The 15,424-nt window shown below is 45.8% G+C and overlaps 1 protein-coding gene across 3 annotated transcripts in view; it reads right to left on the reverse strand.

Moving 5' to 3' along the window:
* Positions 1-14,162, reverse strand: part of LOC139264463 (ATP-dependent translocase ABCB1-like) — a 276,998-nt gene extending 262,836 nt beyond the window's left edge. For all 3 annotated transcript variants that reach the window (XM_070880982.1, XM_070880981.1, XM_070880989.1), the window contains exons 1-2: positions 13,710-14,162; positions 4,574-4,647 (exon numbers count right to left, since the gene is read on the reverse strand). The gene's annotated coding sequence lies outside the window, so the exon portion shown is untranslated. The remainder of the gene's footprint in view (positions 1-4,573; positions 4,648-13,709) is intronic.
* Between the last annotated feature and the right edge of the window lie 1,262 nt (positions 14,163-15,424).

Below are 15,424 nucleotides of genomic sequence, written 5' to 3' on the forward strand. Positions count from 1 at the left end.
GGATGGTGCCAAAAGACTGGAGAATTGCAAATGTTACACCCTTGTTCAAAAAAGGGTGTGAAGATAAACCCAGCAACTACAGGCCAGTCAGTTTAACCTCGATAGTGGGAAAGATTTTAGAAACAATAATCAGGGACAAAATTAACTGTCACTTGGACAAATGTGGATTAATTAAGGAAAGCCAACACAAATTTGTTAAAGGCAAATCGTGCATAACCAACTTGATTGAGTTTTTTGATGAGGTATCAGAGAGGGTTGATGAGGGCAATGCGGTTGATGTGGTGTACATGGATTTCTAAAAGGTATTCGATAAAGTGCCACATAAAAGGCTTGCCAGAAAATTTGAAGCCCATGGAATAAAAGGGATAGTGGCAGCATGGATACGAAATTGGCTAAGTGACAGGAAACAGAGAGTAGTAGTGAAGGAGGATCGTGATAGACTTCAAGAAGACATAGACAGGCTGGTAGAATGGGTGGACACGTGGCAGATGAAATTTAACGCAAGAAAAATGCGAAATGATACATTTTGGTAGAAAGAATGGGAAGAGGAAATATAAACCAAAGAGTACAAACCTAAAGGGGGGTGCATGAACAGAGAGACCTATTTGCACAAATCGTTGAAGGTGGCAGGGTATGTTGAGAAAGCAGTTAAAAAAGCTTATGGGATCCTGGGCTTCATGAATAGAGGTATAGAGTACAAAAGTGTAGAAATATGATGAATGTTTTTTTTAAATTGAATCGTCCTCAATTGGAATATTGTGCCCAATTCTTGGCACTGCACTTTAGGAAGGATGTGAAAGCCTTAGAGAGGGTGCAGAAAAGATTTATGAGAAAGATTCCAGGGATGAGGGACTTCAGTTGTGTAGATAGACTGGAGAAGCTGGGGTTATTCTCCTTATACGGCCCCTCGAGCCTGCTCCACCATTTAATAAGATCCCGGCTGATCATCAACTTCAACTCCAATTTCCTGCCCGATCCCCATATCCCTTAATTCCACTCGAGTCCAAAAATCTATCGATCCCCACCTTGAATATACTCAAACACTGAGCATCCACAGCACTTTGGGGCAGAGAATTCCAAAGGTTCACATCCCTCTGAGTGAAGAAATTCCTCCTCATCTCAGTCTTAAATGGCCTACCCTTTATCCGGAGACTGTGCCCCCTAGTTCTAGACTTTCTAGTCAGGGGAAACAACCTCTCAGCATCTACCCTGTCAATCCCCTTCAGAATCTTATATATTTCAATGAGATCACCTCTCATTCTTCTAAACGCCACAGAGTATAGGCCCAATCAGAGGCAATGTAGGTCAGTGAGCACAGGTGTGATGGGTAAACAAAACTTGGTGCGAGTTAAGATATGGACAGCAGAGTTTTGGATGAGCTTAAGTTTATGGAGGATGGAAGATAGGAAGCCAGCCAGAACTGTGTTGTGATAGTAATATCTAGGGGTAACAAAGGCATACTTGCCTTACTCATGGCCAACTCTTTATAGGCCATGTAGTCAGAGTATTACATAGAGCAGTGAAGCTCTGTCTGATTGCTGACTATATACAAACTGTTGTCCAAACTAGAGTATCTTGAGGAACTCCTCAACTAATGATTGGATCTCAAATTATTTGAAATTCAGCTCTCTGACAAAGTCAGGCACTGTAATAATGTATATGTATGTGGGGGTAGAGTATAATCCTTGGTAGTCTCATATGTGTGTGAGAGGTGGGGAAAAGCTAAATTTTGATGTTCCTGTTATATATGAAACCAGGACTAGAATCAGACAATCACTTTTATAAAATATTTCTTTGTAAATGGATTCTGGTTCTGACAGTACAACACATTGGTATTCCAATACCTGTATAGTAATAGAGTGATTGCATACATGATTTATGCCTGCAATTGTCCACATTGTGAGTAATCCATTTTAATCAGATCATTTAAGGGAGGTGCCAAATAATTCTCCATTGTGGAAAGGGGGCAACGAGATCCCAGGGTGTTCTTGAATTTATGACCGAGAAATTGGCCCACTTATCGCCATGAGTTTTCGCGCGATATGGTCTAAAAATGGCAGCCGCCACTCTAGCACCTTTTCTGATGCGGAACTTGGCTGCCACCATTGTGGATAACGCCCTTAGCATAGCAGTGCTGACTCTAGATGTGTAAATTAAGAGAGGGTGACATCAGTCGGCGTGCAAGGTTGACTTAATGTCATCTTAGCAAACATTAACCTTAGCGCTGAGTTGAGAACTAGGTCCTAAGCTTGTCTTGAAAACCGAAAGCAGACTGACAGAGGCACTGTCAGCACCTCTTAAAGGAACAAGCACATCTTTCAGGTAAGTATGCATTTAAGCTTTTGGACTGGGTTTCTATTTATTTTATTGAAGTAGTAGTTTGGTACAATACATGTTAAAAGTTTTTTTTAAGTGTGCAGGGAGAGCTGCTGGGTGCTTGCAAGGCCTCACATTATAATGGAAGGCCTCTGAGAAGTCAGAAAATGCTGGAAATATTCAGCAGGTCAGGAAATTTCCTTGGAGAGAGAAACAGAGTTTACATCTCGGGTTGAGATGCTGCCTGACCTGCTGAGTATTTCCAGCATTTTATGCTTTTATTTCAGATTTACAGCATTCCCTCACAGAGGGAAGAGGAAGATACAGAAGAGGAAGAAGCAAAAGGAAAGATGCAACCCAAACAGCCCCTTCCTCTTCATCTCCTTCTCTCTCTTCGTGGTCAACTATTGGCTGGACAGATTGCATTTCTTGCGTGTGCGAAATTAGGAAAGCACAAGGTGGAGCTATGGTGAGAGGAGGGCGGGAGAGCAAGAGGTGCATGCAAGAAGGAGGATAACATGTGAGGATATCCCCTGCATCTTGTATCTGTTCAGTCCCGCCGCTGGCCAAAGGTTCAACTATGTCCCTGCCAAGAATGACCAGCAACGTCTCCTCTAAGGGGATGAGGTGAAGCTAGGAATGGGAGGTGTGCCTCGTGATTGGCACAGATTCTTGGTAGGTGAATGATTGGTGGGGGCACGGGGGCAGGGGGAGGGGGGAGTCGTGCATTAAGCAGTGTATGACGCTAGTGGTGCAGTTGGTAGGAGACGGCCTTTGAAGATGCATTCACTGACCTTGACCACTGCTTTGAGGTCATGAAGCTTCTTTGGGCACTGGAGCCAGGTAATGGGGCGACACTGCTGGCATTAATGGCCTCAGTGATGTGGTCCCACATTTTTCTTTCTGGAAGGCATCTTGGCCCCTGTGATAGAGAACCTGTGTTGCAGTGTTGACCCTCTGCACAAAGCTGGAGTGCTGTGTACGAGACCCTGAGTGCCCCTTCCCTGGCTTGCCGAGTCATTTGTGTTAGTGCTGAAGCACTTTTCCATTTTTTTTTTAGTTGCACAAGGCATTTCAGCTTTAAGAGCTGAAGACTCCCATTTGGAAATTCATTTTAATGATTTTTTTTTCAGAAGGCAGTGAAGTTGCATATTTTTAAATCATTTTTTTTGTAAATAATTTCAGAAGGCATTGCCCTTTTATGAAAATTACACTATATTGCCCTTTTAAGATCCCACAATACTTTGCACAATCTTGAAGCAGCAATGCCGCTTGGGTACGCCACAGTGGGGCCTCCTGCCATGACGAACGCCACCAGAATGGCGTTACATTGTGAGTTTAGCGCTGGGCTAATGATAATTAGTCCCCAGCACCATTTTTTCAGTCCTGCCAGCGAAACCATTTTCGGTGGCCGTTAACTGCCATGGTGGCACTGGCAGCTTTTGTGGCAGCCACGAATTTCTAGGCCTATATTTCAAATTCTAAGCAGGCAATTTTAACCTAACGCAGCTTGTGGGAACTCCGGTTTTACACCCTGCCTGATATTACTCCCCATTGACTTCAGTGGATAGTAAAATCAAGGAGGGTGTAAAACCAGCATTGTACCCGAACCTATCAGTTTCATTACTGGAGGGTGAGGTTAAAATTACCCCCCACATTAGTGTTATAAATCTCTATTTATTTTTACAACATTCCAAATCAAGTATAATCTGCTGGTCAATAATTTTCTTCGATTGTCTTTATTGACCAAACAAGACAGAGGGGATGACAGTCTGCAATGAAGTCTCTTAATAATTATTAACATCAAACAATTATGTAAAGAAACACAAATTTCTTAATTATTATTTTAAAAACATAATTATATTCACTTTCCAGCACATAATAAATAAAATGCAATATCACTATACTAGTGGATTATCAGAATCAGGAGCCTAGATATTAACTGAAGAGTCAAAGGCTACAAACGGGCAGACATGTTAAGTGCCCTTGCTGCCAAGCCTTGGGACATGCAGGGAGTCACACAGAGGTCGGGAAGCAGCGAAGTACATCGCTGAGCACCATTCCTCCTCCTCTGCCTGCTCCATACCTGTCGGACAATCGGCAGAAGGGAGGGCAGAAAACACATTCAAGTCCACTCGAACATTTGTTGGTTCAACTCAATATCATTTTTAAATGTAGAATAAAAAACCACTGTATTTTATAAAGTGACATTTTTTTAAATTCATTTAAGAGACAGATTAAAAATTAAAATGAATACCTGGAAATACTCTCGTCACATTTAGGTTAGAGCTGCAGCTACTACCAGCAATCCACAGAGGACAGGAATGTGACCTGAACAATAAATAGTGATCAGATGCAGGGGAAATTATCAGCCTCAAACAACCTTTTCCACAACTCAATTAAATGCACATTGAAGGTCTGGACTGTTTAAGATAATACTCTTGTTGCATCACTACACATTTAGAAAATATAATTGCATGAATTATTACAAAATAGCACTCCTGCTGTCCCACCAGAGTCTCCATTTTGAATCAGAACACTCCACTGGTTACATATTAGTACCAACCCTTAGGCTAACCTCTTATGCCAGGCTGAGAGGTTCTGACAAAAGGTCTTTGACCTGAAACATTAACTATGTTTCTCTCTCCAAAGATGCTGCCTGACCTGCTGAGTATTTACACCATTTTCTGCTTTTATTATATATTACATATTGTACGAGAGGTTCACTATTGTGTTAAACGCATGATCTGAACTCGAGACAGAGGAGAAAAAAAACTGAGTCGGGTGGAATACAGGAGGAAACCTCTTAATAGATTTATTTTAAAATAACTCTTATATAAGAAATCAAGTTCTATTTAGTTAATAATGAAACAACACAGGTCTATTAAGCGCAGTAACCTACACTGACAAATCTACTGTTATAGCATCTATCAATAGTTTCAAACAGAGCAAAGTTCAACTACCAAGCACTTGTTTCACAACCCCTATTGAGCAGATGGATCAACTGATTAAAGTACTTGTTTATCTTGGCTCTGTGCATGAGCTAACTTGTAAGGTTTTCAATGTTGTACCTATAGGAAATTCGGGCGCGCATTGTCTGTAGACTCTCAGGCCAATTCCCCAATCGAGTGCTTCTAAAATAAAATTAAAAATAAGACTTGCATTTATATAGCGCCTTTCATGACCACTGGATGTCCCACGCCCTTGCAGTCAATGAAGTACTTTCTGAAGTGTATTCACTGTTGTAATGTAGAAAACGTGGCAGCCAATTTGCACACAGCAAACTCCCAACAGCAATTTGATAATAGCCAGATAATCCATTTTTGTTCTGTTGATTGAAGGATAAATATTGGCCAGGACACCAGGGATAACTCACCTGTTCTTCTTCAAAATAGTGCCATGGGATCTTGTACATCCACCTGAGAGAGCAGACAGGGCCTCAGTTTAACATCTCATCCAGAAGGTGGCACCTCCAACAGTGCAGCACTCCACTGGAGTGTCAGCCTAGATTTTTGTGCTCAAGTCCCTGACGTGGGACTTGAACCCACAACCTACTGACTCAGAGGAAAGACTGCTACCCACTGAGCCACAGCTCTCAGGGTTGGAAAATCACAGACATGCAGTCATTGATTTTCTGTGACTCCATTACTCCTGGGTCTGTGATTTCATTGCCAAGATGACCTCACACGCATGATTCCTACTGCATCCAGTTCTTCGACAGGCATTATAGACTCAAAGAATGAGTCACAGCATGCACTGCCTCATTGAGGAGCTCCTCCCAGAGTCACAGTGCAGATTTTGTTCTCTACGGGGTACAAAGGACATGATTTTTACAGCGCGACAGCTGCAAGAAAAATGCAGGGAACAGCACCTCGTACATGCCTTCGTTAACCGCACAAAGACCTATGACACTGTTAACTGCGAGGGACTATGCAGCGTCCTCCTCCGTTTCCACTGCCCCCAAAAGTTCCGCACCATCCACTGCTTGCTCCACGATGACATGCAGGCCGTGATCCTGACCAACGGATCCATTACAGACCCAATCCACGTCCGGACCGGGGTCAAGCAGGGTTGTGTCATCGCGCCAACCCTTTTCTCAATCTTCCTCGCTGCAATGCTCCACCTCACAGTTGACAAGCTCCCCGCTGGAGTGGAATTAAACCACAGAACCAGTGGGAATCTGTTGAAACTTCATTGTCTCCAGGCCTGAGCCAAAACTGTCCCAACCTCTGTCGTCGAACTACAGAGACTGAACTCCAAATCATAGTTGTTATGTTCAGAATAATTCTACAAGACTGTCTGCTGTAAGTTCAAACTGTTGTGACCTTGGTCTCTTTAATGTAACTCCAGAGTGAGGAAGCAGCATAGTAGACTGCCTTTTAGATCTGCTTGTCGAGGGTGTGCAGGTGACCCTTGGGTCTCCCACAGGTGCGCACCCTGGTGTCAAGTCTTACACACTAGTAAAGTTTACATACATAAAATCACTCCCCCCCAAAAGTTTTACTTACAAGTTATTTACAAGTTGAGGCGATCCGGGGCTCTGCGTTCCCGGGTAGATCACCTGAGTTGAAGTCCTGGCATGGGTGAGTCGGTCGGATCATTGCTGCACTGCAGCGCGGCTGGTCTGATCAGATTGTCGGGCATGGTGGGTTCATCCTCGTGATTGACCGCGAGGTCGATTGCTGGTTGGGTGTGTGTAGGTTGATCAATGATGGTCATGTCATCTTCAAACTGTTCTTGGTTGTCAGTGAATCGCAGTTTGTCTGATCCAAGTGCTTTCTGCACGTTTGTCCATTCAAAAGTTTGACAACAAACACTCTATTCCCCTCCTTGGCTAACACAGTACCAGCAACCCATTTGGGACCATGACTGTAATTAAGAACAAACACAGCATGGTAGACTGCCTTTTATACCTGCTTGCTCCGGGTGTGCAGGTGACCCTTGGGTCTCCCACAAGTGCATCCCCTGGTGGCAAGCCTTACACACTAGTAAAGTTTACATACATAATAATAGTCAACATCTTCACTGAGGTGTACAAAAGCATGGGCCTAACACTAAACATCCGTAAGACAAAGGTCCTCCACCAGCCTGTCACACAGCACTACCCCACAGTCATCAAGATCCACGGTGCGGCCCTGGACAACGTGGACCACTATCTATACCTCGGAAGCCTCTTATCAACAAGGGCAGACATCGACGATGAGATTCAACACTGCCTCCAGTGAGCCAATGCAGCCTTCGGCCGCCTGAGGAAAAGAGTGTTCGAAGATCAGGCCCTCAAATTTGCCACCAAGCTCATGGTCTACAGGGCTGTAGTGATACCCGCCCTCCTGTATGGCTTATAACATGGACCATATACAGTAGACACCTCAAATTGCTGGAGAAACACCACCAACGATGTCTCCGGCAAATCCTGCAAATCATCTGGGAGGACAGACACACCAACATTAGCATCTTCGACCAGGCCAACATCCCCAGCATTGAAGCACTGACCACACTTGACCAGCTCTGCTGAATGGGCCACATTGTTCGCCTGCCTGACACAAGACTCCCAAAGCAAGCACTCTACTCGGAACTCCGACACAGCAAGCGAGCCCAAGGTGGGCAGAGGAAACATTTCAAGAACACATTCAAAGCCGCCTTGATAAAATGCAAAATCCCCACCGATACTTGGGAGGCCCTGGCCAAAGACCGCTCTACATGAAGGAAATGCATCGGGAGGGTGCTGAGCATCTCGAGTCTCTTCGCCGAGAGCATGCAGAAACCAAGCGCAGGCAGCAGAAGGAGCATGCGGCAAACCAGACTCCCACCCACCCTTTCCTTCAAAGACTGTCTGGCCCACCTGTGACAGAGACTGTAATTCCCGTCTTGGAATGTTCAATCACCTTAGAACTCATTTTTAGAGTGGAAGCAAGTCTTCCTCGATTTTGAGGGACTGCCTATGATGATGACTACCTCATTCAAATATTTAAATACAACAGAACACTCACATGCAGCCAAATTTAGAAGTTTGGGTGAAGCTTCAACCATAAATTTAGTACTGGATGCATCAGAATGTTTGAGAGTTCATTCACTCAACGAGGTCTCTTAAGAGAAGCAGATTTTGGGGAGAGGGGATGGCAATATTTTTATGTTCCCATTTTGGATTTTGCTCATTGAATCAGTTCCACTGGATAGGCCTCTATTTTGCATTTCTGGGTTCCGTTCTCAGCAAATACTTTTGAGAACATAAAAACATAAGAAATAGGAGCAACAGTAGGCCATACGGCCCATCGAGTCTGCTCCGCCATTCAGTAAGATCATACTAGGGGACCGAGGGATCTAGTAAGAAAGAGGAACTAAAGGAAATCCTTATTGGGCAGGAAATTGATGGGATTGAATGCCGATAAATCCCCGGAGCCTGATAGTCTGCATCCCAGAATACTTAAGGAAGTGGCTGCATTGGTGATCATTTTCCAACAGTCTATCAACTCTGAATCAGTTCCTTTGGACTGGAGGGTAGCAAATGTAACACCACTTTTTAAAAAAGGAGTGAGAGAGAAAATAGGTAATTATAGATCGGTTAGCCTGACATCAGTACTGAAGAAAATGTTGGAATCAATTATTAAAGATGAAATAGCATCGCATTTGGAAAGCAGTGACAGGATCGGTCCAAGTCAGCATGGATTTATGAAAGGGATATCATGCTTGACAAATCTTCTGGAATTTTTTGAGGATGTAACTAGTAGAGTGGACAAGGGAGAACCAGCGGATGTGGTGTATTTGGACTTTCAGAAGGCTTTTGACAAGGTCCCACACAAGAGATTAATGTGCAAATTTAAAGCAGATGGGATTGGGGGTAGTGTGCTGACGTGGATTGAGAACTGGTTGTCAGACAGGAAGCAAAGAGTAGGAGCAAATGGGTACTTTTCGGAATGGCAGGCAGTGACTAGTGGGGTACCGCAATGTTCTGTGCTGGGGCCCCAGCTGTTTACATTGTACATTAATGATTTAGACGAGGGGATTGAATGTAGTATCTCCAAATTTGTGGATGACACTAAGTTGGGTGGCAGTGTGAGCTGCGAGGTGGATGCTATGAGGCTGCAGAGTGACTTGGATAGGTTAGGTGAGTGGGCAAATGCATGGCAGATGAAGTATAATGTGGATAAATGTGAGGTTATCCACTTTGGTGGTAAAAACAGAGAGACAGACTATTATCTGAATGGTGACAGATTAGGAAAAGGGGAGGTGCAACGAGACCTGGGTGTCATGGTACATCAGTCATTGAAGGTTGGCATGCAGGTACAGCAGGCGGTTAAGAAAGCAAATGGCATGTTGGCCTTCATAGCAAGGGGATTTGAGTACAGGGGCAGGAAGGTGCTGCTACAGTTGTACAGGGCCTTGGTGAGGCCACACCTGGAGTATTGTGTACAGTTTTGGTCTCCTAACTTGAGGAAGGACATTCTTGCTATTGAGGGAGTGCAGTGAAGGTTCACCAGACTGATTCCCGGGATGGCGGGACTGACATATCAAGAAAGACTGGATCAACTGGGCTTGTATTCACTGGAGTTCAGAAGAATGAGAGGGGATCTCATAGAAACGTTTAAAATTCTGATGGGTTTAGACAGGTTAGATGCAGGAAGAATGTTCCCAATGTTGGGGAAGTCCAGAACCAGGGGTCACAGTATAAGGATAAGGGGTAAGCCATTTAGGATCGAGATGAGGAGAAACTTCTTCACCCAGAGAGTGGTGAACCTGTGGAATTATCTACCACAGAAAGTTGTTGAGGCCAATTCACTAAATATATTCAAAAAGGAGTTAGATGTAGTCCTTACTACTAGGGTGATTAAGGGGTATGGCGAGAAAGCAGGAATGGGGTACTGAAGTTGCATGTTCAGCCATGAACTAATTGAATGGCGGTGCAGGCTCAAAGGGCTGAATGGCCTACTCCTGCACCTATTTTCTATGTTTCTAAGAGATTGGTCTGCAAAATTAAAGCACATGGTACTGGGGGTAATGTACTGACGTGGATAGAGAACTAATTGGCATACAGGAAGCAGAGAGTCGGGATAAACAGGTCCTTTTCAGAATGGCAGGCAGTGACTAGTGGGGTGCCGCAGGGCTCAGTGCTGTGACCTCAGTTATTTACAATATACATTAATGATTTAGATGAAGGAATTGAGTGTAATATCTCCAAGTTTGCAGATGACACTAAGCTGGGTGGCAGTGTGAGCTGTGAGAGGGACGCTAGGAGGCTGCAGGGTGACTTGGACAGGTTAGCTGAGTGGGAAAATGCATGGCAGATGCAGTATAATGTGGATAAAGGTGAGGTTATCCACTTTGGGGGCAAAAACACGAAGGAAGAATATGATCTGAATGGCAGCAGTTTAGAAAAAGGGGAGGTGCAATGAGACTTGGGTGTCATGGTACATCAGTCATTCAAAGTTGGCATGCAGATACAGCAGGCGGTGAAGAAGGCAAATGGTATGTTGGCCTTTATAGCTAGGGGATTTGAGTATAGGAGCAGCGAGGTCTTACTGCAGTTGTACAGGGCCTTGGTGAGGCCTCACCTGGAATAGTGTGTTCAGTTTTGATCTCCTAATCTGAGGAAGGACGTTCTTGCTATTGAGGGAGTGCAGTGAAGTTTCACCAGACTGATTCCCGGGATGGCAGGACTGACATATGAAGAGAGACTGGATCGACTGGGCCTGTATTCACTGGAGTTTAGAAGAATGAGAGGGGATCTCATAGAAACATATAAAATTCTGATGGGACTGGACGGTTAGATTCAGGAAGAATGTTCCCTATGTTGGAAGTCCAGAACCAGGGGACACAGTCTAAGGATAAGGGGTCAGCCATTTAGGACTGAGATGAGGAGAAATTTCTTCACTCAGAGAATTGTTACCCTGTGGAATTCCCTACCACAGAGAGTTGTTGATGCCAGTTCATTGGATATATTCAAGAGGGAGTTAGATATGGCCCTTACAGCTAAAGGGATCAAGGGGTATGGAGAGAAAGCAAGAAAGTGGTACTGAGATGAATGATCAGCCATGATCTTATTGAATGGTGGTGCAGGCTCGAAGGGTCGAATGGCCTACTCCTGCACCTATTTTCTATGTTTCTATGTTTCTATGGCTGATCTGATCATGGACTCAGCTTCTCTTCCCTGTCCGTTCCCCATAACCCTTTATCCCGTTATCATTTAAGAAACTGTCTATTTCTGTCTTAAATTTATTTAATGTCCCAGCTTCCACAGCTCTCTAAGGCAGCGAATTCCACAGATGCACAACTCTCTGAGAGAAGAAATTTCTCCTCATCTTTGTTTTAAATGGGCGGCCCCTTATTCTAAGATCATGCCCTCTAGTTCTAGTCTCCCCCACCAGTGGAAACATCCTCTCTGCATCTACCTTGTCAAACCCCCTCATAATCTTATACATTTCGATAAAATCACCTCTCATTCTTCTGAATTCCAATGAGTAGGGGTCCAACCTACTCAACCTTTCCTCATAAGTCAACCCCCTCATCCCCGGAATCAACCTAGTGAACCTTCTCTGAACTGCCTCCAAAGCAAGTATATCCTTTCGTAAATATGGAAACCAAAACTGCACGCAGTATTCCAGCTGTAGCCTCACCAATACCTTGTACAGCTGTAACAAGACTTCCCTGCTTTTATACTCCATCCCCTTTGCAATAAAGGCTAACATTCCATTGGCCTTCCTGATCACTTGCTGTACCTGCATACTATCCTTTTGTGTTTCATGCACAAGTACCCCCAGGTCCCACTGTACTGCAGCACTTGGCAATCTTTCTCCATTTAAATAATAACTTGCTCTTTGATTTTTTTCTGCCGAAGTGCATGACCTCACACATTCCAACATTCTACTCCATCTGCCAAATTTTTGCCCACTCACTTAGCCTGTCTATGTCCTTTTGCAGCTTTTTAATGTCCACCTCACACATTGTTTTTCCTCCCATCTTTGTATCGTCAGCAAACTTTGTTACATTACACTCAGTCCCTTCTTCCAAGTCGTTAATATAGATTGTAAATAGTTGGGGTCCCAGCACTGATCCCTGCGGCATCCCACTCGTTACTGATTGCCAACCAGAGAATGAACCATTTATCCCGACTCTTTGTTTTTTATTTGTTAGCCAATCTTCTATTCATGTTAATATATTACCCCAAACCCCGTGAACTTTTATATTGTGCAGTAACCTTTGGTGTGGCACCTTGTCAAATGCCTTCTGGAAGTCCAAATACATCATATCCACTGGTTCCCCTTTATCCACCCTGTTTGTTACATCTTCAAAGAATTCCAGCAAATTTGTCAAACATGGCTTCTGTTATGTAATGATTTGTGTATCGTCCTGGTACCTTAAATGTAGTGTAAGCACTATGCCACACCACAGAGGGCGCTGTGGTGGGAAACCTGGAAATACCTAGAACAGGCACTATATAAGGCTGACCACCACACCTGAAAGGCACTCTGGAGCTGAACAATAAAGGACGAAGGTCACAGCAGTTAGACTTACACCAGACCGTGTGGAGTCAGTGATTTGTGTGCTACATACATCACATTGGCGACAAGGAAGCGGACAAACTCCACACAGCCATGGCTACTCTGGGCTCGCTAAAGGATTTTACCGTGGGCAATGATTGGGAGGCCTTCACGGAAAGGCTCGAGTACTACTTCACAGCAAACGACCTGACGGAGGACACGGACGCAGTGAGAGATAAGCGTAAGGCGATATTGCTCTCCAGTTGTGGAGATGAGGTTTACTGTCTCGTCAAGGATTTGCTGGCACCCGGGAGCGCCAGGGACAAGTCATACGAGGAGCTGACGGAACACATTCGTGACCAGTTGAAACCGAAGGAGAGCATCCTCACGGTCAGATACAAATTTTACCATCACTGCAGACCCGAGGGCCAGGATATCACCAAATATGCTGCGGACCTCAGGAGACTCGCGGCGCCGTGTGATTTTGGCGCACACCTTGACGAGGCGTTACGGGACATTTTCGTTATGGGGATTGGCCACGAGGGCCTCCTTCACAAGCTGCTAGCTACGGAACCCATAATCACTCTGACAAAGGCCATCACCATCAGCCGGGCATATATGACCTCGACTTGCAGCACCAAGCAAATAATCCACACAGTCTCGAACCCAGCAGGCACTATCCACAGGATAGCGCCCACCACAGACAGAACTGCAGAACATGGCCCTGCCCGGGGCAGAGAGCATGGACCTCGGGGTCCTGGAACTCAGAGTCCGCTGAGGGGGACCAATCAAGCAGCACCGTGCTGGAGCTGTGGAGGATGCCATGGGGCTCACCGGTGCAGGTTTGCGGAGTACACGTGCAATACCTGCCATACGAAAAGCCACCTTCAGCGTATGTGTAAAAGAAATCTGACTCACCATGTGGCTGAGGAGATGGGGGGTGATCTACTGTTCAGCGAGGAGCAGGCAGAAGATGATGAGGTGTTGGGACTGTACATGTGTACCGACGATTCGCCCCCAGTGATCAGGGAAGTAAAAATCAACGGAGTCCTTGTGAGTATGGAAGTGGACACGGGGCGGGTCCATCGTTGATGAGTCGGAGAACTTTTGATAAACTGTGGATTAACCCAGCTGCACGACCCAAGCTGGTCCGGTCACGGCGAAGCAGCGTACCTACACCAAGGAACTAATACCTGTTCTTGGCAGAGCGATGGTGCAGGTATCCCACGGGGACGAGACGCACGGTTTACCTTTGTGGGTCGTTGCAGGCGATGGGCTGACGCTCCTCGCCCGGAGGTGGATGGGGACGGTCCGTGGGAGCTGGGAAGACTTCACCACTCCACAGGCTGCTGCTCCCCGGGGTGCTGCTTTGCCCCGGGTTCCCAGAGAGCAGCGCCGACCGAGCTGGAGCTGCAGCCTCAATCCACCCACAGGCAAGCAGAGCAAGCCCCAGGCCCAGACCTCACACAGAGATCCTGCAGCCTCAGCCCCCACAGGCAAGCAGCCCTGCAGAGAAGGGCCTAGTGGGGGGGTGGGTGAGCCGGCAGGGCACTGCGGGCTGGGTGCGAGGGATCCAGGATGGCCGGCGGATCGGAGGGGCCCACGCAGAGGGAGAGTCGGGTGGCGGCAGCAGCTGGAGGTCGGCGGCCACGGCGGCCGCAGGGGAGGCCGCTACGGAGGCCGCCGGAGAAGTGACGACGACGGCCACAGGAGAGGTGGCAAGTCAGGTGGCAGCGGAGGGGAGCGGAGGCTGCAACGGCGGAGGGCATCCAGAGCGGCGGAGAGCAAGAAGGCGGCAGCCTCGATCCAGAGCAGCAGAGCATCAAAGATGGCGGCGCCCAAGTAGAAGCCTCGTGGAATCCTCCTGCATCAAAGATGGCGCCTTAAAAAGGAAATGCACCCGGGAGTCTTAAAAGGGCCTTACCAAGAGGTGGTCCCCACAAAGGACTTCTGTAAGGCAGAGTGAGTCTAAAATGAGCTATGTTAATGTGAGATGGCGAATTTATAATAAGAATAAATTTTTTAATGCTGAATGGCCACTGTATTTGTGTAAAATAATGGATGTGAAGTACAATTAATGATAAGGGCTAACAAGGAAATCACTAGTTAATGTACCAGATAACATGTACCATACTAATGCACTGTCTATGCCTACCTGCCTTCCGTTGGACAAGTGTGATGTTATGTATTGATGTATGTATTGTCGCCCTGCGTCCTGGTGGGGGTGGGAAGGTGATGTTATGTAATGATGTGTGTATCGTCCTGGTACCTTAAGTGTAATGTAAGCACTATGCCACACCACAGAGGGCGCTGTGGTGGGAAACCTGGAAGTACCGAGAACAGTCACTATATAAGGCTGACCACCACACCTGAGAGGCACTCTGGAGCTGAACAGTAAAGGACGAAGGTCACAGCAGTTAGATTTACACCAGACCGTGTGGAGTCAGTGATTTGTGTGCTACATACACCACAGCTTCCCCTTCATAAATTCATGCTGACTCTGCCTGACCAAATTTTGCTTTTCCAAATGTCCTGTTATTGCTTCTTTAATAATGGACTCCAACATTTTCCCAACCACAGATATTAGGCTAACTGGTCTATAGTTCCCTGCTATTTGTCTGCCTCCTTTTTTG

The sequence above is a fragment of the Pristiophorus japonicus genome, chromosome 5 (genome assembly GCF_044704955.1).
Source record: "Pristiophorus japonicus isolate sPriJap1 chromosome 5, sPriJap1.hap1, whole genome shotgun sequence".
NCBI lineage: Eukaryota > Metazoa > Chordata > Chondrichthyes > Pristiophoridae > Pristiophorus > Pristiophorus japonicus.